Source organism: Pelodiscus sinensis, chromosome 5 (genome assembly GCF_052426305.1).
Source record: "Pelodiscus sinensis isolate ZL-2025 chromosome 5, ASM5242630v1, whole genome shotgun sequence".
NCBI classification, from domain to species: domain Eukaryota; kingdom Metazoa; phylum Chordata; order Testudines; family Trionychidae; genus Pelodiscus; species Pelodiscus sinensis.
Genome location: NC_143056.1, coordinates 17,277,154 through 17,302,643, shown reverse-complemented (window position 1 = coordinate 17,302,643; position 25,490 = coordinate 17,277,154). Strand labels below are relative to the sequence as shown.

Here is a 25,490-nt window from a genome sequence, read left to right as displayed (position 1 = left end):
AAGAAAGAGATCATTGTGGGTAGCAGAACTGTCAGCTTTTCTGTGAAATAGGTATGAGCGGAGTAAAAAGTTCATCACTTCTGCACTGTTTGGATTCTCACAGGACAGAATAACCAAACAAGAGGACAGAGAGCTGAAGTTACTCTGGGTCGCCTTAAATGACTTTTGGGAAACTGGAAAATTACTACATCTCTGCTGCCTTTTAAAATTATAGACTTTGATTCACATGTACATTTGGTTTTACCTGCTTTAATCTCTCAATAACTCTTATTCCTTTTTCTTGACTCATAACCCTTTAGTTAATTTACTACAGAATTGGCTACCAGTGCGGTCTTGGTGTGAGATACAGAATGCAAATCAATGTAATTGAGTGCTTGATCTCTTGGGACTGGTATCACCTGGAATATTTGTGATTTTTGGTATAAGTGACATAATTACATAGTCCAGCTTGTCTGGCTGGCAAGATAGACTGGAGTGACTAAGGAGACTGCTTGTTATTCTATTTTCTGTCAGAATAAATACATTCCTATCTTGCAGCTGCCATAGACTATTTTCCCATATCCTGAATGAGTCCAAAAAGTTTAGTAACCTTTTTTACTATGGGTAAACTTAGTACAGTATCTCTCTACCCAAGTAATGTCGGTCACCCACCGAATCCTTTACACAGCAAAGTGAATTACTAATGTGAATGACATGTAGAGTCACTTAATGAAAATTCAGTTCACTTTACATTGGGGTTTATTTGAAAGTTTATTCCTGGCATAGTGAAGGGGGATTTCCAGATGAGAGAGAACAAGTCAGAAAGCATTCAGAAAACAGGGTTTCTTGAAGAAAAAAAGATAGCTCTCACTCAGAGTTGTTTTTTCGAATGGGTGGGAGGGGGGAGGCGAGACCGGAATATGATGATAAAAGGAAGTGATAGTGAGTTGGGTTTAAAGATAAAGGGGAAAGCCCAACTTGTTAAAGAGATATACCATCAGCCTACCCAATGCTGCTATCACAATGACAAGTTAAAAGGAAACCCCGCGTTTCCAGCATACAGCTGGAATGAATAGAATAACTCAGTGTAGTTTAATCTGTTCCTCTGGAGCTAGTCTGCCAATTTGCACCAGGTAAGAACTGGGCACAGTGCAATTCCTTGTAGGGAGTTGGGATATTTACAAGTCATATATCAAAAGAAAAGATGGTTGAGCTATTCAGATGACATAACCACCTTCCTGCATTCAACCAATCCAATAACTTTTGACCAAAATGCAAATCAAGCTTTATCTGTGGTTCAAAGGACTGTAATTAATTCTCACCGCTAGTCCCATTCATTTATAGTACTGCTAGCAGTAGGCCTGAACACAAACCTCTAATTCTAAATCATTCAAACTGTGGTAAAGTTCTGATCCAGATCAGAAGGTAGATGGTCTTGCAGTTAAAGCACTAAACCAGAGAGAAGAGCCAGGATCAATTTCCAGGTCTGCTGTTAACTTCCTTTGTAATCTTGGGTAATTCTAAGGGCATGTGTACATTGCCCCACAAGTCAGACTACAGGGTGTGGGAATTCCAATGTACATTAACATGTCATGCTGTTACTCCCTCATGTAGATACTGTGGGCATGAACTCTGGCCTTGGATTGACATAAAGAAGGCCTAAAAATCAATCCTTGTGGAACATCACTAGGAATAAACCATTTAATAATGATTCCAACTGACAGCTGCTTTTCAAAATCCCTTAGGGTACGTCTACACTTGCTCTGTAGTTTGAGCTAGGGATGCAAATATAGCCGACTGAAATTGCTAATGAAGCGGGGATTTAAATATCCCACGCTTCATTAGCATAATCTCACCCGCACACTATTCCGCTCAACAGCTGATTCGAACCAGGAAGTGTGCCCCAGGACATGTTAGTTTGAATCAAACCCCTTGGTTTGAACTAACATTACTCCTCAACTAGAACTAGGAAGCAAGTGTAGATGTACCCTTAGTTAGCCAGTTCTTAATCCAAGTAATGTGTGATTTGTTGATATTGCATAGTGCTAATTTTTTAATCTGAACGTTGCATGGCACCAAGTTAAATGTCTTACAAGCCTACTATAGCTACATAGCTGCATTTATCAACCAAGTATGTAATATCAAAGGATAAAACCTGATTTGTTTGACAAGACCTACTTTCAATAAAATCATGCTGACTAACATTAGTTATATTGCTGTATTTTAATTCTTTATCAGTGGAATCGCATAAGAGCTTTCCCATTATTTTTCCTATGACTGATGTCAGATCAGGCATCTTATAGTCACAAGAGTCATCCAATTTGTCCTTGTTAATATTGGCACAACATTAACAATTTTCCAGTCTTCTAGAATTTCCTTGGTTATAAGATTTATGAGAAAATAACCTCAGCAGATCTGAGGTCTCCTCATCCAGCTCTTTTAGGACTCCTGGGGTGCAAGTTACCCAGTACTGCTGATTTAAAAATGTTTATCCTTAGCAGATACTGTTTAATGTCCTCCTTAGTTACTAACAGACTGAAAAGTACTTCACCACTCTCATGGGATATATCATCTTGCTACTTTCCACATGACAAACAGAAATATTTATTCCATACTTCTGACTTTTCTGTATGGTTATTAACAGTGTTATTGTCTCTGATCTAGTTATAGGCTTATGCCATTGCTAGGATTTCTTTTGTTCCTACTTAAATTTTTTTGTAAGTAATGCATTTTCTCCGGATGCCTTTAGCTTCCCGTATCAAATTTTGACGTCATACTTTATTTATGGTCACTGCAGTCTGCCCTTTCCCCCATTTGTTGTTATTGCTCTTTTAATTCTAATTTCAACATTCATTTCACTACTGCAGTAGGATGTGCTTTTAATCAAAGTTATCCTCTTTTTGGATTGAGGAATTGTGGCTTGTTGGTCATTTTATAAATTCATCCTCATTTTATTTCACATTTTTATCTCTATATTTTTTCTCTCAGTCAATTTTGTTCATCATTTTCCTCAGCTTTGGGATGTTAGTCCTTTGAAGAACCCAGTGTATATATCAGGGATGGGCAACCACAAATAATGGATGAGCTGCATGAGTGGCCCTTCTTCACGTTAGTGTGCTGCATCCTAGTGGGGTTCCACCCACGGCCCCCCATCTGTTCCTCCTCCCCCCGTACCTCTCATGCACCAAAGCTCTGAACTTACCTGCTCCTCCCACTTCCTCCCAGCACTTTCAGAGCATGCAAATCACCTGATTCACACTCTGAACCCAGTTCTCCCCCTCCGTCCCAGATCTGGAATACTGCTAACAGCTGATTCAGCATTCCAGCTCTGGGAGGGAGGGGAAGGAGTGGGGACAGAACATAAATCAAGCAATTTGCAATTCCTTCAAAAGTGCTGGGAGGGAGAGGAGCAGGAAGTGCAGGGCTTCAGTGTTCCTGCATGCAAGAGGCATGTAGGGGGCAGCCATAGGGTCCACAGTCCGCAGGTTGCCCATCACCAGTATATATTTTCGGTGGAGACTGTCATCTCTTTGTCCATATTGAATGTAATCAGTTCAAGATCACTGGGACCTAAGCGACCACCACCTTCCAGTCCAGCAATGAATTCATCTTCCTCCATCATTATGAAGTTTGAAACACATTTATCTTATGTTGGGTGCAATACTTTTTGTAACAGAAAATAGAAAATCATCTGTACTTTTCAGAAACTAATGGTGTTTTACCACTGGCTGCATGTGACCTTTGGCATATGTTCCCCAGACTGAAGTTCCCCATAATGCCATGCTTTTTCATTCCACACATTACAGACCAGTGCTTAAGCTATAATTTGTTCCGTTCTCTGGTTTGGTTCACTGGTCTAAAACAGACCTCAATGGCCCCTCCTCCTGGACTTTGTTACTCAGCATGAATGCTAGATCCTGTGCATGAGTTATCTAATGCAGTAATGATGTCATGTAGATAGAGTGCCATACTCCCCATCTCTCTTAACCACACTATCCTTCCTGAATTGTTTATAAACCAGCGATTTAAACTTTCTAATCATGCAACTTATGTTCACAGCAATACCAACAATATCACATTTTTTCACTTGCTACCCAGCTACATCTAGCATTGGTAGATGAGTAAATGAACCATTTCTTCTCTTCACTTTCTTTGTCACATTGGTTCAATTTTCTCACATCAGATTAAATGTGTACTATATTTGCCTTTTTAGTACCCACCTCCTTGTGTTCTTCATTTCATATCTTCCTGCTTTCTCCATTTAATCTCCAACCAACAAATTGGCCCCTCTTCCGGTGAGATTCAGGCTGTCTCTTTCACACAGTCACTTCCACTTGCAAAGGACCAGTCACTTACTCAAGTCAAATTGCACCTTAGATCTCAAACGAAAGACAATGCTTATAGCCAACCCTATACAAAATATTTACAATCATTATTACATAGAAAAATGAAATAAGTTATTCACAATGTTAAAGCAGGTAAGCATATATATACACAAAAGAGTTACAGTATAAAGTTTCAAGAAGCAATAGAGGACACTATAATAAGTTCTATATGTCATTAAGGACTAAAGCTAAATTCTGGGAGTCTCTTGCTTATGCTTAGAAACCTTGCCTCTCCCCCAGAGTCCAAACACAGGATATAGGGCATTTTATTCATTCATTCACCTATCTTTTTTTTTTTTTTTTTTTTGGTTGGGCTGCAAAGTGCTAAATGACTTTTTAGTTTAGTAGCAATTGAACATATAACAGTTAATGCCAGTGAAAATGAGGTAGGATCTGAAGCTAAATATGGTTAGAATAAGTTAAAACTTACTTAAGCATGTTAGATGTCTTCAAGTCACAAAGGTTTGATGAAGTACAGTACATCCTAGAAAACTCAAGGAGTATCTGAGCCATTAGTGATTTTTTCTGAAAAGTCATGGAAGACAGGAGAGATTCCAGAGAATGGAAATACAGATGAGTCAGCTTCACTTCAGTACCTAGAAAGATAATGCAGCAAATAATTAAACAATCAACTTGAAAAACCTAGAAGATAATAAGAAAAGTAAAAGTCAGCATGGATTCGTTCAGAGCAAATCATGTCAAACCAACCTAACCAACCTTTTTGACAAGGTAACAAGCCTTGTGGGTGGGTGTGTGGGGAGAGGGAAGTGGTAGGTGTGGTATATTTTGAATTTAATAAGGTTTTTTATCCTTTTTTGAATGACCTTTTCATAAACAAATTCGGTGAATGCAATCTAGAAGCTTCAATAAGGTGGGTGCATGACTGGCTGTAAAACCAGTCCCAGAGAGTAGTTAGTAGTAGTTCACAGCAAGCTGGCTGATCCTATTAAGTGGGATCCCCCAGGGATCAGTCCTAGACCTGGTTCTGTTTGGTATCTTCATCTATGATTTAGATCAGTGTTTCTCAATCAGTGGTACTGAAGGGTGTGACAGGGCGTTCGCCCTGCACTGACCCTTTAAGGGCAAACCCCAACCTGGAGCAGAGTCTGGGAGTTTAGCCCCAGCTGAGGCTGCATTAGTTGATTAGGGCCCAGCTGGGAGCTATATAAGAGGATGGGCTGCTGCTCCCAGGGAGAGCAGTGAGAGCCTGGCTGCTGGGGGAGCGGGAGCGGGAGCTCTGGCCAAGCAAACCCCCAGACTGCAAGGCCTGAAGAATGGCCCGCTGAAGAAACCACCACCCCCAGAAGGGGGGGCTCAGAGACTTACGTGGGCACTGCCGGAGGGCAGTGTCCTGAAGAGAACGCTGTGGCCTGGAGGAAAGAGGGGAAACACCACCTGAGGGAAGGTACCCTGCTAGCAGAAGGAGCTAATTCCTAGGACAGACGGCAGGGGGTGCTATGGTGGTGAGTGAACCCCCTCACAAAGGGGTATGTCACCACAACTGAAATTTGGAGAAAACTGAATGTTTGTTTTAAGGTTTACAGCGCTTTATGATTTTTATACTTTTTGCACCCAAAAATTTCATTGCCCACCTGGCTACGATTAAGTTGTTTAAACAAATGTGTTGCAATGGTAGAAAAAAACCTGTGTGTCTGAAAACTATAGGTACTGGGGGTACTTACCCTTTTTTTTAAAAAAGGGTTCTTTATGAAAGGTTGAGACACTGATTTAGATAATGGAATATAGAGTACACTTACAAAGTTTGTGGGTGATACTAAGCTGGGAGTGGTTGCACATCCTTTGAAGGACAGGATTAAAATTCAAAATGATCTGAACAAACTGGAGAAATGGTCTAAAGTTAATAGGATGAAATTAAAGAAGGACAAATGCAAAATACTCCCCTTAGGAAGGAACAAGTAGTTGCACACATATAAAACGGGAAGTGATTGCCTAGGAAGGAGTACTGTGGAAAGGATTCTAATAGTCATAGTGGACCATAAGCTAAATGTAAGTCAATAGTGTAACACTGTTGAAAATAGCAAAGACCATCCTGGGAAGTATTAACAGGAGCGTTTTAAGCAAGGAATGTGACATAACTCTACTTCATGGTGGTAAGGCCTGAGCTGGAATATTGTGTCCAGTTCTGTGTACCATATTTCAAGAAAGATGTGGACAAATGAAAGAAAGTACAGAGAAGAGCAACAAAAATGATTAAATGTCTAGAAAACATGACCTGTGAGGGATGACTGAAAGAACTGGGCGTGTTTAGAAAAGGGAAGACTGAGAAGGGACATGATAGCAGTTTTCAAGTATCTAAAAAGGTGTTACAAGGAGGAGGGAGAAAAATTGTTCTCCTTGGCCTTTGATGGTAGGACAAGAAGCAATGGGCTTACATTTCAGCAAGGGAGATTTAGATTGGACGTTAGGAAAAACTTCCTATTTTCCAGAATAGTTAAACACTGGAATAAACTGCCTACGGAGGATGTGGAATCTCCATCACTAGAGAGATTTATGAGCAGGTTGGATAGATATCTAGTAGGAATAATCTAGATGGTGTTTGGTCCTGCCATGAGGGCGGGGGACTGGACTTAATGACCTCTTGAGGTACCTTCCAGTTCTAGTATTCTATGATTCTATGAAAAATGGGTTTCTTTAGTCTGGAGACATGCAGAGACATGATAATAGTTTCCAAACATATAAAAGTTTGTTACAAGAAGAAGGGTAAAAATTATTCTTTACCTCTGAGGATAGGACATGAAGGAATGGGCTTAAATAGCAGGAAGAAAAGCTTACGTTGGACATTAGGAAAATGTCACCAAGTATTATCGTAGTCAGGGCTCGATAAACTATACAATCAACTCGCCTGTGGTGAGTAGATTTCAGCCACGCGCCCCATTCATTTGCGGTGAGTGCATGCGCAATGCAGCTCTTGTGCATGCACAGTACGGGGCTGGAGAGCGGTTTTCGCTGCCGTTTGTCAAGCCCTGATCATAGTTAAGCACTGGAACAAATTGCCAAGATAAGTTGTGGAATCTCCTTTGCTGGAGATTTTTAAAATCAGATTAGACAAACACCTCTCAGGGGTGGTCTGAGTGCAAGGGACTTGTCTAGATGATAGTCTGAGGTCCCTTCCAGTCCTTTTATGATTAATACAGGCATTCAATAAACCCTGATCATTATGCATTTTTTTTAAATTCTAATACCTCTTTTACCAATACTAACACATGACACATTCCAGCTATATCTTTGCCTGTATTCATACGAGGCATGAAGATTTTGGCATATGTTGACACCTGCGTTAGCTGGCATCGCAATCAGAAATACTATTTAATACGTGCACTTCTAGAATCTGAATGGGGCCGGAAGTGAAAGTACCAAAATGCAACAAAAGAAACTTGTTTTCTTTCACATTATAACTCACCTAATCATAATGAGGAAGGACCAGACGCCTCATTGGAAGTTCTATTCTCATAACCTTTCAAGCCTAATTTTGCAAACCTACCCAGTTATTGCATGGGAACCAAGCCATTTGCGGTTTACACATCTGTTATTTTTATCAAAATGAAACCTGAAATTGACAAAATGAAACCCTGCAATGTCTAAGCTTACGTCTAGAGTGCAAGCTTCTTTCTTTGTATTTCGGAAAAAACACTGCAGTGTAGATCAGGGTTGCTAACTCCCAGAAATTTCATTTATGGACAAAATGGGAAAATTTACGGACAGACATAATTTTTATACTATATTAAGACAACATGGCCAAAAGTGAAAAGTAATTGTCATTCATACATCACAAGAACAATATGCTATTTAACTCACTTTCATTTAGTTAGTCATGGTCCTGGAAGTTTTCAATTTTTTGATCATACATGCAAACACTGACGCTGTTAACCATAGCTGAAGGAATTGTCCCCGATCCATTTCTGACAGTTATTAATCCTTCAAGCATAGGATTGGATTAATCCTATGCTTGAAGGATTAATAACTGTCAGAAATGGATCTGGGACAATTCCTTAATCCTTCAAGCATTTATTTCTTACATTTGTTTTGATGAGATTAACATCTGAAAACAAATGTTCCACTTCTGCAGTTCCATGTGGAAGTGCTAACATTGTTTTTGCAAATCTTGTCAGACATGGAAATCAAGGTTGCTTGTCATGCCTAGTAATTTTATTAATTCGATGCCAATATTCATCATAGGCGTCTCGAGTTATGGTCATAATATTGCTCAAATCTGCAACTTGGTAATCAATAAACTCATTTTCTAAGCGATCAAAATCTGTTGCAAGTTCAATTTGTGAAAAAACACTGAGTCAATTCCAAAAGTCTGAAGCTTCTGCTGCTGTTCTGTTTCTAGGCTTGTACACCACAATAAGCTTCAAAATTCTGTTATCGATGGGCATTTTCAGTGAAAAAGAGCTTACAGCATTTGTATAGAATGTAATAGCATCAGCCATGAACTTATTCACTGCTTGTAAATGATCCACATTTGTCAATTATTGTCTGTTTCAAATCCTATGAAAATGGATTCTGCTGATCTAAAATATTCCCTATTCAAATGATCGAAGTCAATTAGTGATATCTCTTCAAGTGAGAGAAGCACTTTGGATCTCATAATGTCCCATTAGAGTTTTTAGCAGCTGGGAAGCCTCTGAATGAATGTTAGGTAGAATGTGAGAATTTGCCTGAAATTTGTTACATTGTGTAAATAATGGCAATGTTGCCTGCAGAAATAGGAAATAACATTTGATGACTGGATCTTGCAGTTGGCTGCTAATTTGGTTCACTGTAACCAAATGGTCACTATCATCACTTGACTGAAAATAGTTTGTAAGTGCATCATATTAATTTAATATGCGATTGATACATTCCAACAGACTCAGCCACCTTGTCAAACATAATTGTAATATTAGCAGATAATTTGCCTCCAAAAACTCCTGAAATTCTTTGTAAACTTGCATTTGTTTGCAGCTGTGTGTAAAATGGTTATGAATATCTCTGCAAAGCTGTTCAATTACCTTTGGCATTGCCTTGCACGCATCAGCTGCACATAAAGCAGCAACATGACAAGTGCAATGAATATGAAAAATGAGGCTGTTCAGACCTAAAACTTGAAAGCACTCAATTTCTAGTGCCCACCATAACATTGGCTCCGCCAGTCCTCAGTGCCATTACATTAGCAATTGATATTTCATCTTCAACAAGACATGCCTTAATGGCATCAAAAATAGTTTCTGCTGTTTGCCTGCTTCATATCAACTAAATGGTAAAATGTGTATTGAACTTTATCAATATCAGTATCAAAAATATATAACGTCTAGAGCCATTTTCTTACTGGTAGATATATCCGTTTACTCATCGACCAACAGTGTAAAATGGCAAGATTTCAGCTTAGTACACAATTCCTCTTTGGTCTTTTTAAAACATTTTTAATCATCATGGATGTTTTAATTCTTCTGCAAGCAAAATCTTTTGCAATTTTGGAATCAGGAAACCAATCAGCAACATTATCCGAGATTTTGTCCATCAAACTCTCAGTGGTAGGTTTGGTCTGGCTAAGAAGGTTGCTACTTTTAGTTCACATTCTACAACCATTTTCTGGTGATTAGTCATTGTTGGATTTACTTTAGCAATGAAACTCATAATTCCAGGGCTAGATCTCCTTGCAAACATTATGCTTTGGCGCTTACCACTTGCAGCATGGCTACAAACATCTCGCACTCCACTAGAAGCTATACTGAACACCTTTTTACACCAAATGCATTTGGTGCTATGCTTGCTTTCACTGTCTATGCACTCACCTTCTGCTAGCCATTTGGATTAAAACATGCATGCTCTATCTTTTGATTTCTTAGTAATGGCTCTTCATCAGGCGATAATTCACCGGAGTCATCGGACTCATTATTCTCTTTGGCACAATCCATTCTTCTCACAGATTTTGACATTATAAACTTTAATGGTAAACAATATTAAATTATATAAATCGCCAATGTGCTGATGCTAACGATGGGATAATGCAGATGATAACATCACGTGATTCACGTTACGTCACCTCAACCATTGAGCTAAACAAACAACTACAATGTCCAATTTCCACTGCTCTGCAGTAAAATTGCTGAAGCAGCACAGAAGAAATTTAACTGCTATAGAATAATTGCTGTTTTTTCGAAATTTCATTGCACTTCTATAAAATTTACGGACACAAATTTTTTTTATGGACATATGGACACGTCCAATTTCAGCTAATTTTTTACAGACTATCTGTAAATTTACTGATGGTTGGTAACCCTGGTGTAGATGCACCCTGAGTAAGGCACATTTTCTTTCCCAAATTGGTGTCCCTGGCCTCAGTTTGTCAGAGGCTGGAGAGAGATGGCAGGAGACAAATCGCTTGATCATTGTCTTCGGTCCACCCTCTCTGGGGCATCTGGTGCTGGCCACTGTTGGCAGACAGGATACTGGGCTAGATGGTCCTTTGGTCTGACCCAGTATGGCTGTTCTTATGTTCTTAAATAGTTAACCTTGAATTTTGGGACATGCAGGACAAACTCAGTAAGGGTATGTCTACACTACCCCGCTAGTTCGAACTAGCGGGGTAATGTATGCATACCGAACTTGCTAATGAATCTGGGATTTGAATTTCCCGGGCTTCATTAGCATAAAGCCGGCTCCGCCATTTTTAAAAGCCGGCTAGTGCGGACCCCGTGCCGCGTGGCTACACGCGGCACGGGCTAGATAGTTTGAACTACGTAGCCATTCCGATCTATCTGTACACCTCGGGCTATAATAGAGATTTTGCCAGACCTACAGAGGTTGGAATCCTGTTATGCAGAGAACTGCTCTTGCTGTCTTTTAAAATCCTTTTACACTGTCAGAGCTGTGTGAAGGGGCCTCTGGTCAATTGAGAATTGGACCCAAGAGGCAATAAAATATTCCAGGCACAGAGAAAGCCACACGAGGTGTATAGTCCAGAAGAAAAAACTGGGAGACACCTAGGGTGTGTCTAGACTACATGCCTCCTTCGACGGAGGCATGTAGATTAGCCAGATCGGAAGAGGGAAATGAAGCCGCGATTAAAATAATCGCGGCTTCATTTAAATTTAAATGGCTGCCCCGATCTGCCGATCAGCTGTTTGTCGGCAGATCGGGGGAGTCTGGACGCGATGCCCCGACAAAGAAGCCTTTCTTCATCGACACAGGTAAACCTGGTTTCACGAGGCTTACCTGTGTCGATGAAGAAAGGCTTCTTTGTCGGGGCATCGCGTCCAGACTCCCCCGATCTGCCGACAAACAGCTGATCGGCAGATCGGGGCAGCCATTTAAATTTAAATGAAGCCGCGATTATTTTAATCGTGGCTTCATTTCCCTCTTCCGATCTGGCTAATCTACATGCCTCCGTCGAAGGAGGCATGTAGTCTAGACACACCCCTAGGGAGTGAGGAAGGAAGAAGAGAGGATAGCAGAGAGATGTTGAGCCTGAATGTGAAGACAAGGAGATCAAAAATATGGCAGTACGAGACAGACTGTCAGTAAAGGCATTTGAAGGATAGGGTGAGGAAGGGTCAGTTATGGTTTACAAAAGACCATATTTGAGGTGAGAGTGCATGTGATATCTTGGAGGATAGATGTGCATCTGGACTGGGAAGCAATAGTCAAGCCAGTCAGGTAGATTGTAACCCTTCTGCCAGGTGGAGACATAGAATCATGGAATACTAGAATTGGAAGGACCTCAACAGGTCATCAAGTCCAGTCCCCTGCCCTCATGTCAGGACCAAGCATCTACATCATCCCTGCCATATGTCTATCCAACCTGCTCTTAAATATCTCCAGTGATGGAGATTCCACAACCTCCCTAGGCAATTTATTCTAGTGTCTAACCACGCTGACAGGCAGGAAGTTTTCCCCTAATGTCCAACTTAAACTTCCCTTGCTGCAATTTAAGCCCATTGCTTCTTGTCCTATCATCAGACGTCAAGGAGAACAATTTTTCTCCCTCCTCTTTGTAACACCCTTTTAGATACTTGAAAACTGCTATCATGTTCCCTCTTAATCTTCTCTTTTCCAAACTATATGAGCCCAATTCTTTCAGTCTTCCCTCCTAGCTCGTGTTTTTTAATAATTTGTTGCTCTTTTCTGGACCTTCTCCAATTTCTCCACATATTTCTTGAAATGTGGTACCTAGAACTGAACATAATACTCCAGTGCAGAGTACAGTGGAAGAATGACTTCATGTGTCTTGCTCACAATACTTCTGTTAATGCATCCCAGAATCATGTTTGCTTTTTTTGGAACAGTGTCACATGTTGACTCATATTTAGCTTGTGGTCTACTATGATCCCTAGATCTGTTTCTGCAATACTCCTTCCTAGATAGTTGCTTCCCATTCTGTGTGAAACGGATTTTTCCTTCCTAAGTGGAGTACTTTGTGTTTGTCTTTATTAAGCTTCATCCTGTTTACTTCAGATCATTTATCTAGTTTGTCCAGATCATCTTGAATTATGACTGTATCCTCCAAAGCAGTGTTTCTCAACCTTTTTTTAAATAAAGTATCCCCTTGAAAAAAATCTAAGTAACCCCAGTATCTTCAGTTTTCAGACACACACTTTTTTTCTACCAGTGCTACACATTTGTTTAAACAACTTAATCATAGCTGGGAGGGTGGTGAAAATTTTGGGTGTAAAAAGTACAAAAATAATAACATGCTGTAAAACTTAAAACAAATTCAGTTTTCTCCACATTTCAGCTGTGTTGACGTTACCCCCCCCCCCCCACTTCTCCTGAATACCCCTAAGGGTACTCATACCACGGGTTGAGAAACACTGCTCCAAAGCACTTGTACCCCTATCCAGCTTGGTGTCATCTGCAAACTTAAGTGTACTCTGTATGCCAATATCTAACTCATTGATATAGATAGTGAACAGAACTGATCCCAAAACAGACCCCTGCAGAAGCCCACTTGTTATGACCTTCCAGCATGATTGTGAACAGTTAATAACTACTCTCTGCGAATGGTTATCCACCCAGTTATGCACCCACCTTACAGTAGTTCCATCTAGGTTGGTTGATAAGGTCATACGAGACCATATCAAATGCTTTACTAATATCCAGGTCAGTGTTTCTTAAACTGTGTTCCACAGCACACCGGTGCGCCATGAGGCAGTTGGAGGTGTGCTGTGGAGAACAGAGTTCAAAATGGCTGCCCTTTAAGGAGCAGGCAACCTTTTTTTAATCAAAAAATCTTCGGTGTTCCTTATTAAAAAAAATTAATTGCTTGGTGTTCCTTGGTCTTAAAAAGTTTAAGAAACACCGATCTAGGTATACCATGTCCACCGCTTCTCCCTTATGCACAAAGCTTGTTATCCTATCAAAGGACACTTTGAGTGGTGATATGATTTGTTCTTTATTACTTGCTCTATCTTCCCTGGCACAAAAGTTCCCTGACTGGTCTGTAGGGCTATGTCTAGACTGCAGGCTTCTTTAAAAAGAGGCTCTTTCGAAAGCATCTTTCGAAAGAGCCTCTTTCAAAAGATCGCGTCTAGACTGCAGGCGGATCTTTCGAAAGAGAAATCCGCTTTTTCGAAAGAGCACCCAGCGAGTCTGGATGTTCTCTTTCGAAGACGGCCTCTTTACATTGAAGAACGCCTTCTTTCGAAAGAGGAACTTTCGAACGAAGGCGTTCTTCCTCGTAAATTGAGGTTTACCGCCATCGAAAGAAAAGCCGCGTTTTCGAAATAATTTCGAAAGAACGCGGCTTGAGTCTGGACGCAGGGGAAGTTTTTTCGGGAAAAGGCTACTTTTCCCGAAAAAACCCCTGAGTCTGGACACTGCCTAGTTTCCTGGGTTGTTCTTATTTCCCTTTTTATGGATGGGCACTATATTTGCCCCTTTTTCACTCTTCAGGAATCTCTTACGACTTCCATGACTTTTCAAGGATGATAGCTAACACCTCCGATACCTCCTCTATCAGCACCTCTAGTATTCTAGGATGCATTTCATGAGGCCCTGGTGACTTGAAGACATCTAACTTTTCTAAGTAATTTTTAACTTGGTTTTTTTAACTTCTAAACCTACCCCATTTCCACTAGCATTCACTATGGCAGGCATCCTGTCACCATCAAACTTCTTGGTGAAAACTGAAACAAAGAAGTTAAGCCCCTCTGCCATTTCCTAGTTCCTTGTTATTGTTTCTTCCTGTTCACTGAGCAATGGGCCTACCCTGTTCTTGGTCTTCCTCTTGCTTCTAAAATATTTGTAGAATGTTTTCTTGTCACCCTTTATGTCTCTACCTAGATTGAACTTGTTTTGTGCTTTTGCCTTTCTAATCTTACCCCTGCATACCAGTGGTGTTTGTTTATATTCCTCCTTTGCAATATGATCTAGTTTCCACTTTTTATATGACTCTTTTGAGTAGGCAGCAGCCAGTGCTGGGTTCTATATTTAGGGTAGGGGTTCCTTTTCAACAATACAACACAAAACTGGCTCACACCCCCATCAGTAACTGGGAAAATTACACACCACCCTGGCCACCTCTGAGAGGCAACACTTCCCCACTAGCAAGCACAGAGCCTGAGTGTAGCAAATAAACTTTTAATGAAAGAAGTCCCCTGACATTAATTAGGGAAAACGCCACAAGCAGGTTTCATAAACATAAACCTGCAAGCAGTACACCCACCCCACAGTGCGACCAGCAGAGCCTTCTGTCTCATGTTCTTGGGTTCTCCACCCAAAAGTGGATTTACTGTGCCCTCCTTGCTCCCTCACCATATCCCACTCTCAGTGGCTGGTCTTGGTCAGTGAGGACCCAGGGTTCAGAGGTGCATCTGTGCAAGTTCACCTCCCACTGGGGAAGACTATGCCTTGCTTGCTCCACAATATGGGCACTTGCTGGGGCTGGCCACCCTTCCTCTCTGGTGGCCATCTTGCTAGCCATTCCTGCTCTGCTTCCTACCTCACCAGCCATGGTCAACATCTGCCACATGCTTCTCTGCTGTGACCTCTGTAGGTCTTTTCCAGATGGGCTCCTGGGACTCTCCAACAGGCTGCTTTGCTAAGAGGCAGGTCATCAGGCAGGTGAAAGGGGCTGTGTGTGTGTGCTGGGGCTGCCCAAGTGCCCTGCCCTGATTAATGAACCCCTCAAACCCTGCTGCCCTGGGTCCCCACATACACTCAGCTCCCTGTCCTGACCCTCCACCCCCTGCCCTGATTCCTGCAGCCCCTGCTCTGAGCCCCTATACCCTCAGCTCCCTTCCCTGCTCCCCAACCCCTGCCCTGATTCTTGTACCCCTACATCTCCCTGCCCTAAGCCTCCCATCTTCAACCCCCTGCTCTTATTCTTGAACCCCACAAGCCTCCCTGCCCTGACCCCCCCAACCCACAGCCCCTGCACCCCCCACACATCCCCTCTGCCCATCCCTGCCCCCAAGCCCTTCCCTTATTCCTGATCTGTCCCAGACCTCCCTGACCTGAGTCCTCCACTCCCTCAGCCCTCTGCCCTGATTCCTGCACTATCCACATTCCTCTGCCCTGAGCCTCCCCCCACTGCACCCCACACTTAAATTTCTTACAGGTACTGTCACATCACACCCACCCCAACTTCATACCCTGAGTGCTCCTCCCAGAGGGGTGTGATACAATAGTACTTACAAGAAACTTAAAGTTACTTTCACTCCTGCCCAAATCAACAGATTCACAGGCAAAACCTTCCATGAAAATTATTCTGGTCGTTAAAAATAGCCATGCCCAATATAAAAGAAATTACAAGTAAAAATGTAATGTGTTTGAAAGTACAAACATGAAACAGTGCTTTCTTTGGCCTAACACCCAATATTATTGAAGCACTGCGCATACCAAGATCTGTTTTTCTCGCGTCACACGCACATTGCTGTGTGTTGCTCCCGAGTATAAAGTGAGCTCTCAACCATGAATGTGCTGAGGAAAAACTTGTGTGGAGCCCTGTGATGGGGTGGATGTGCCCCATACTGAAGGGGGGGAAGGAGGGGCCTAAGACTCTGCGGGCGGAGGAAGTCCTGCCCTTCTTCCATTGAGCAACGCCCTGAGAAGGAGACGATATTAGTGAGGGTGGGAAGTAACCCAGGGCCGAGGACTGTCCCTCTTGGGAGCTCAGTGCATTGAAGCGGGAAGCCCCACTGAGCTGGCAGCGAAAGTGTCCACTGCCAACAGGGCCCTAGGTTGGGACGTGGTGGAGCAGGAGGGCCCGGGTCCCCCTACCGCCCCACCTTACAGCGCTCATCTCCTAACAGCTGGGAAAGACTCACCAGGGGCTTAGGCCTCCAGGCCAGAGAGCCTTCCCAAAAGAGACAACTGTGTTGGGAGTAGGCCTGCAGGGCCGTGTTTATGCTAAAAAGGGGAAGTTTATTTGTGAGAAGGGATGTCGACCCTGCCTTTGGGCCCCCCCCATGACCATTGTGGGGGCCTGGCCCCGACAAGCACAAAAATGCAAATCTAAAAATAGTAAAATAGAGGGTCAGAGAAAAATGAAAGTGACTGACTGGTTAACACGTTCCTCTCAAACAAAATATTGCTTGCGGTGGTGACAGCACCTACAACACTGCAGCAATTATTAGCAAGGTTGGTTAGTAGTATGGTGGATTCAGCTCATGACAAGGCCCAGAGAGAGAGAGAGAGAATCCCAGTTGTGGATTCAGCCGCCACCAGTGAAGTGAGGGAAGCCGAGGGTGCTAATGTTAGCATCAAGGATCTGATTTCTAGCCAGGAAACTAAGGAGCTAGCAGAAGGACTAAGTAATGAGTCTGACATCAATGTGAGTAGAGTTAAAAATATGACAGTGACAGAATGACCACCTCTGCTGTGCAGTATTAGTGACACTTTTTGCCTCTTGATGATTGGGGGAGGGACTGTAAAATGTCCCACTAGACCATTTCCTATGATAGAAAAGGGCAATCAACATTTTTTTGCAAAGTGTCCTGTTTCAGACAGCTAGGGAATAGGGAACAAGACTCAAGTTAAACGTGACTGGCTTGTGTATTCACAGAAAACTAATAAAGTATTTTGCTTTTTGGGTATGCTGCATGGGCTGTGTGTGAACATGTGGCAGCCATTTAGTTAAGGGATATAATAACTGGCAATTTCAACTGTACTTCAATAACACAACGGAGAAAAACACAAATAGTATTTTCAGAGGGTAGCCAAGTTAGTGTGTACAGGATAAACTTAAACAGCAAATGGTCTGATAGCACTTTCTAGACTAACAAAACATGTAGATGGTATCTGAGCTTTCGTGGGCACAGCCCACTTCTTCAGATGACCAGAGTTTTGAGTTTAGGATTTGCAGACCCAAAATTAATAGAGGAGAAGGAAGGGGGAGGGGGGGGGGGAAGGAAAAAAGTGTGTTTCCCACCCTCTTCCTTTTTTTCCTTCCCCCCCCCTCTTCCTTCTCCCCTATTTATTTTGGGTCTGCACATCCTAAACTCAAAACTCTGGTCATCTGAAGAAGTGGGCTGTGCCCGTGAAAACTCAGATACCATCTACATGTTTTGTTAGTCTATAAAGTGCTACCAGACCTTTTGTTAAACTTAAAAAACAACAAATGGTCTGATAGCACTTTCTAGACTAACATCAGACCATTTGTTGTTTTTTAAGTTAAACAAAACGTCTGGTAGCACTTTATAGACTAACAAAACATGTAGATGGTATCATGAGCTTTCGTGGGCACAGCCCACTTCTTCAGATGACCCGAGTGTTTGTATGTCCAGAACCAAAAGCTGAGAACAGTCACATACAGGTATATCTCACCAGGAAAGAAACTGAGATGTCTACGACTGGGAAAATGTATGGATAGCCAACTGCAAAATGCTATTGAAGTGGAGAAAGGGGGAGAGCAATACTAACCAGAGTGTTGGATTGCATTTTGTTCCTGGCATATTGTTGTTTAGCATTGAGAAGTAAAAATGCAGAATTGGGGAATTCAAGGAATGGAAATTGTATTGGACTATTGAAACTCTTAAGGCAGTATAATAATGTGACAGCAGAACATCTCCAAAAATTAAGGTGATGAACGGTATGCCATCATATTTGAGTTGGTGTTGTACACAAAATAAATTTCTGATGTCCATCAGATTTTGTTGGTTTACAAAATTTGTGAACTGGTCAAAGCAGCTAACTACTATGCAGCAGAACTAGACTGCACTCACAACATTTTAAAGCAGGAGCAGGCATCAATAAGAATGTTACTGTAAGCGGTCTTACTTAGTCCTGGGCTCGATTGGTGCTCAGGCCTATCCTTAATAGTTCGGCAGCCTCTCTAAGACCAGGGCGCGGGGAGGGGGCCCAGACCCTAGTTAGAGAGTTATTAGGTCCACCTGACCAACATCTGCTTTCCCTGGGCCACTTCCAAACTCCCCCTCCACCATTACCTGACTCCTTGTCAGTGGCAGGTCCACAGGCTCTGGGTGCTCTATATGTGGGGACAAGATCCAGACAATCTCTTCGGAGCTGGGACTGGGCAGACCAGGCCAGTTGTCCACTTCAGCCAGGTCTTCAGGGCTTAAGTGGGAGAGTTTGGCAAAGGCCTCTGCTCCCTCCAGCAGCAGCCCCTCTACTGAGCGTCTAGGCTGAGCTTTTATACTTCCTGCCCCACCCTTAGGCCTCTGACTTAAAGGAGCAGGCTCTGTCTCAGCCCACTCAGGATCAGAGAGGGGTTCTTCCTTCTCTGGGTCAGTGAGCGGCCATCCCTGTTCACTACAGTTACAAATAAATATTGATGACAACAAAGAGGAAAGCAGTGAACTCGTTTCTTGGATTCATGAGTGCTAGTGATGCAATGGGGAAAGGGCTAGCAGAAACACTGATAAACACTCTAGATGAGCTAGGGATTGATTTGGCAAACTGTCATGGCCAAAGTTATCACAATGGCTCAAACATGCGAGGAATTCACCGTGACATCCAGGCAATAATGCCTGATAAAAATCCCAAAGCCTTATTTTTACCATGTGCCAGCCATAGTTTGAACTTCTTGTTCTGTGATGCTGTTTCCTCAGAGTGTGCATGAATTTCTTTGGTACTGTACAAAGCCAGCACACAATCTTTTCCTCCTCAGTCAGAGGGTGGGAGATTTTAAAAGAATTTGTTAACATTACGTTAAAGCCATTGAACGAGAGAAGGTGGGAAGCTCAATTAGATTCATAAACGCTCTGTGATATCTGCTTGGTGATGTTAAGGCTTTAGAAAAGTTAGAGCTCACAACAAAAGACAGCAGAATTTGCTCTGAGGTTAATGCACTCCCAAACGAAATATAGTGTATGGATTTTTTTTTAACTTCTCCGTTGATCTGGCATGATCTGTTGACAGAAATCACAGTTTAGTGTTGTAGTACAGTCAGAGGACATCGTGCTAGACACTGCTGTTCCGCTGATTGGCAACTTGAATGCCGCCTTATCAAACTATCGAAGATGGAATTGAGAAAGCTGTATCTTCTGCTCATACACTTGTGACGGAACTTGGCACTTCCACTGCTTTTCCTGAAACACACAACAGTAAATGTAAAGCATTTCACAATGAACTGGACCCTGAAAACACTGACCACATGCAAACCTCTGTCCCACAACTTAACCTGATCTCTGAACTGAAACTTTAAGCACAGTATGTTCTGTGTCATGGTTGCCGCAGTAAACAGCGGTCTTGAGGACAGATTTCAGAACCTGAGACAGATCTCAGAAAAATATTGTTTTCTTATAGAAATGGATAGTATGTCAAAGGAGGATTTGGAGGAGTTTGAGACACAGTATGCTGCCTCATAATTGGATGTTTCAGATGATATGATTCAAGAAATCTATCCAGCCAAGTGTCTTCTGAAAGACTGTAGATCTGCTCTAGAGAAACTGAATCTCATACTGAAATGCAACCTTCAGTCAGTTTTTCCAAATGTGGCTGTCACTGTAAGAGTGTATTTAACCTTGCCAGTTATGATGGCGTCTGCTGAAAGATCATTCCGAAAGATGAAACTGATAAATTACCTGCAGTCTACAATGGACTAAGAGTGTTTAACAAACCATGTGGTTAGTTCAAATGAGCACAAGCTTGCATGATCTACCCCCTTTGAGGAAATCTTGGACACATGAGCTGGCATAAAAGCAAGATGCATGAGACTAACTGCATGGATTCTAATGCTGCTGTTTACAGTATAATGTGTGTGTCAACAAATCTCCATGTTGAATAATTAGTGGATTATTGTATGTGATATTAAGCAATGCAGGTGATTGCTCTCAAATTTAGATTATGGAATATTTTATTATATTCATACCTTGGAAAGTTCTGATTTTTTACTTGCATAATGTCACTGTTTTTGTTTGTTAAATGAAATGGTAGGTGCAATTAAAACTATGCAAACTATTTTAATTTCTCTTTAATATACTGAGAAGATGGGGTAAAATAATTGTTAGCTAAGCAGCAATACTTGAGTTGAGCCATGAGAGGAGAGAAGGGCCCAAAGACATATTTTGCATGCCCCCCTCCCCCCGAACAGCTAGTTGCATCCCTGGCTAAAATGATTTGTAACTCAGCACCAGCCAAAGTTGATCTCTTGGAGCTGCACAGATCCTGCCTGCTAGACACCTAGGCAGAGTAGGTGTAAATGTAAAGATGTAGTTATGTAAATACAGTTTACTCCTGAAATTTTGCCACTCTCCAACTAGCTGTCAGAGAAGAGTCCATTCAGATCTTGCAACATCAGACTCATCCTCACAGATTGACAGTTGAAATCAGGAATACAGATAAATCTGCCAAGGAAGAGACTGAGGATGCAACCTTAAGGGTTGCCAACATGTGGAATTGATGGCACTGCTACAAGATGTGCCAAAGGGACAGTTGTAAGAAGAGAAACGGGAGACTAGAGAGTTGCAAAGGCCAACTTAGCAGAAAGAGCTAAGGAGAAAAGGCTCAAGTGGTTTGGAAGTAGCAGATGCATTAAGAAGAAAAATAGAGAAATACTGTGGACAAATAAGGTAATTCCTGAATGTACTGAGTCAGGGCAGCTTTGGTGGTGCAGCAAGGGCAGAGTCAGAGGCTAAGGAGAAGGGGCTTATGCAGCTTGAGTAGGGCCTTCCAAACTCATAGTCCATTTTGGTCAATTTCACAGTCAAATGATTTTTAAAATAGCAATTGTCATGATTTAACCATGTACAGCTGAAATTCCACAGTACTGTAATTGTAGGAGTCCTGACCCAAAAAGGAGTTTTGTGTGTGTGTGTGGGGGGGGGGGTCGCAGTACTGCTACCATTACCTGTGCACAGCTGCTGCTGGTGGCACTTCCTTCAGAGCTGCACAACTAGAGAGCAGTAGCCACTGACCAGGAGCCCACCTTTAAAGGTAGAACAGCTGCCAGCAGCGGTGCAGAAGTAAAGATGGCATGGGATGGTATCGCCACCCCTTCCTCTGTGCTTCTGTCTTCAGAGCTTGGCCCTCAGTCAGCAGCCACTGCTCTCCAGCTGCCCAGCTCTGAGGGCAGCTCACAAGTAAGGGTGGCAATACTACGACCCCCTAAAATAACCTCGTGACCCCCCAGCAACTCCCTTTTGGGTCAGGACCTCCAATTTGGGACATGCTGGTTACCACCATGAAATCTGTATAGTATAAGATAAGAGCATATAAAAGACCAGCTTTCATAGGGAGAGACCAGATTTCATGGGCTGTATTATGTTGTTTATGGCCATGAATTTGGTAAGGCCCTTAGCATGAGTAGTCAGCAATCTGAAGAGACAGGAGACCGTGGGGAGGAGGGCAAGAGGAGAGTTATTAGATAGGCCAGTGGCCCCAGTCAAAATCCTGATCAAGGTTAATGGTTCTATTTCATATCTGCTGCTTCAGTGGGAAAAATCTGCAAAGGTATTAAGTGGGATAGACATTCTGAGTATTTTACCATTGCAAATTTAGGAAGAAAGGATATGTCTACACTACAGCATTAATTGGAACTAACTTAGTTCGAATTAGCTTAGTTCGAATTAACTAATTCAAACTAACGCATCCAGACTAAAAAACTAGTTCGAATTAGCGTTTTGCTAATTCGAACTAGCATGTCCACACAGAGTGGACCCTGAACCGGGGTTAAGGATGGCTGGAAGCAGTGCTGGCAGGGCATCAGATGAAGACTTAGAGCATGGAGCTGCTGTCTCAGGCTAGCCAAGGGCTGTGCTTAAAGGGACCTGAACCCCACCCCGGACAGACAGTTCTCAGGGGTGCCCCACTTGCAAAGCAGTCCTGGCTTGGATTGCCCAGAGTACCCACAGTGGGCACATCACAGCTCTCGGCCATCAGCCCAGCTGCACTTGCCACAGGCTGTCATCTGGGGAGAGGGGGCAATTGGGGGGGCTGCAGGAGAGCTTCCACCCTCAGAAGCCCGTAGAGCCAGCCCAGTCCTCCCCATTGGGGGCTCGTACCCCATTCCTCCCTCACCTCCTTCCACTTACCCTTCCCTAGCCCCCCTTCCTGATGTACAAAATAAAGGACAATTGTGTTCAAAAATAGAATTTCTCTTTATTGAACAAAACTGGGGGAGACTGGGAAAAGGAGGTTGGAGAGGGGAAGAGAGAGGGTGGGAGAGGGGAGGGAAACTACAATGATGAGGGGTTTGGAACAGGTCCCATATGAAGAGAGGCTAAAGAGACTGGGACTTTTCAGCTTAGAAAAGAGGAGATGGAGGGGGGATATAAAAGCAAGAGTGGGGTGGAGAGGGTGCATACAGAAAAGTTCTTCATTAGTTCCCATAATAGAAGGACTAGAGGACACCAAAGGAAAGGAATGGGTAGCAGGGTTCAAACTAGTAACAAAGTTGTTCTTCACAAAGCAAATAGTCAACCTGTGGAAGTCCTTGCTGCAGGAGGCTGTGAAGGCTAGAACTAGAACAGAGTTTATAGAGAAGTAAGATCAATTCATGGAGGTTGGGTCCATGGAGTGCTATTAGCCAGGGGGTAGGAGTGGTGTCCCTGCCCAAAGTTTGTGGAAGGCTGGAGAGGGATGGCACAAGACAAATGGCTTGGTCACTGTCTTTGGTCCATCCCCTCCAGGATCCCTAGGGTTGGCCGCTGTCGGCAGACAGGCTACTGGGCTAGATGGACCTTTGGTCTGACCCAGTACGGCTTTTCTAAGCTCAGGGCTCGGGTCTCAGTGGACCACCTTGATTTTCATGCACACCTGCTCCTGGGTGGCCAGGCTGGCAGCTCTGGTGCCCTAGACGGCCGCTTTCCTGTGCCTAGTGCGGAGGTCGTGGACGAGGTCCACGATGTCTGCACTGGACCAGGCGGGTGCCCACCTCTTGTGGTCCTGGGCAAGCTCCCGGGAGCCGCCAGCCTGGTCCCGGGAAGAGGGGGAGGGCTGGGGGGCATCGGGTGGCTGGCTCGAGCCGTGCCAGGTGCAGGGTCTGCTGGCTGGGTGCTGGCAGGCTTGCACCTGGCACAGGCACCGTAGCCAGCCCGTGCCCCTTTAAGGGGTCCAGGGCCGGGAGGGGGGCAATAGAGTTTCCCTGGTGTTGGCCAGAGTGGCCACCAGGGAAAGCTGGGGAGGGCTAGCCTCCCACTAGTTCGAATTAAGGAGCTACACAGCCCTTAATTTGAACGAGTAAGTTCGAACTAGGCTTAATCCTCGTACAATGAGGTTTACCTAGTTCGAACTAGCGGAGCGCTAGTGTAGCGCCTATCAAAGTTAATTCGAACTAATGGACGTTAGTTCGAATTAACTTTGTAGTGTAGACATACCCAAATGGATTATTTTGGTGAAAAGATTAGAACGAGCCCTTAACTATTCACTAAAAGGGACAGTTAAGTAGTAATTTCTAATTCTGTAGAAATTAGAAATCTCTCCCCTAACCCAGCATCATAATAGGTGTCAGAATAGTGAAACTCAGACTGCGGCTTGTAAGCTGCAAGTGGCTCTTGAATGTGTCTCCTGTGATTCTTTGCGGCATACGATATTAAGTTGTGTGATTTTTTTTTAAACCAAAGTTATTAACCAGTCAGGATGTTTCTACTATTTTAGTTGATAATATTGAGAATGGATGGCAGAGGATGGATCACGTGACAATTACCTGTTTTTATTTGTTCCCTCTGAAGCACCTGGCATTGGCCACTGTCGGAAGACAGGGTATTGGACTAGATGGATCTTTGGTCTGACCCAATACGGCTGTTCCTATAAAATAATACTTGGCCAGTCATCTGAAAAAGTGGGCTGTGCCCACGAAAGTTCATGATACCATCTATATGTTTTGTTAGTCTTTAAAGTGCTTGTTGTTTTTAAGTTTTGTAATATTTGGTCAGTCATTTTGCCATGAGAATAATATTTTATATATACACTAAATATTTCCTCTGTCATACTATTTAAACAGGAATATATAGTACTATAGGAAATGAAACAATTTACACTACTGTGGCTCATTTTAGGAAATGCTGATCACTAATTTGGCTCCTAAACAACTAAGATCTCATAGACTTTAAGGTCAGAAGGGACCATTATGATCATCTAGTCTGACCCCCTGCACAAGATCTAAGCACTATTGTGTTAGAAGTATGTTAAACTTATAAGAAATCATGTATCTTTCGTAGCAGGACATCTAGTGCTTATTCAGGGTATTGCAACCTTGGTAATTATTCCCCATGACAGTGGAGCAAAATTTTCTAGACCAAACATTTTTTCCCTTGGGGGGGGGGGGGGGGGAAAGAAAAGGAAATTCAGCAAAACCAAAGCATTTAACAAATTAATGTTTATTTTGACAATTTGTTCAGATTAATCTCTCCACCCCAAAAATTCAGAAAATTTCAAAATTATATCAAATAATTTTGATGTCATTTTAAAATTTCCTTCAGTTGTATTAATCATAAAAAAAAGTTTAAATGATTAAATGAAAGCAAAAATACTGAGAGGAAAATATTTTCAAAAAAATTCACAATAGCCAGTGAACCAAAAAGAAAAAAAATTCACACAACTATCATCATTAATAAATATTTCCTTTAGACTCAGCTGAGCCTTTCCAAAAACCCTGATGAAAATCAACTCGTTTCATGATTCAAAAAGGAAGATTTTTTACATCCATACCATAGGGAGCTAATGCAAACTATAGTCAAAGTGAAAATGTCCTCTTTTAGTTCCTGTTTGATTGGCTTGAGT

General features: G+C 42.6%; 1 long non-coding RNA gene across 2 annotated transcripts in view; it reads right to left on the bottom strand.

Annotated features, from left to right (window-relative positions):
* Positions 1-18,619: 18,619 nt before the first annotated feature.
* The window catches only part of LOC142829067 (uncharacterized), a 160,841-nt gene continuing 153,970 nt past the window's right edge, over positions 18,620-25,490 (bottom strand). For both annotated transcript variants that reach the window (XR_012903276.2, XR_012903277.2), the window contains one exon: positions 18,620-19,858. This is a non-coding gene — a long non-coding RNA (uncharacterized LOC142829067). The remainder of the gene's footprint in view (positions 19,859-25,490) is intronic.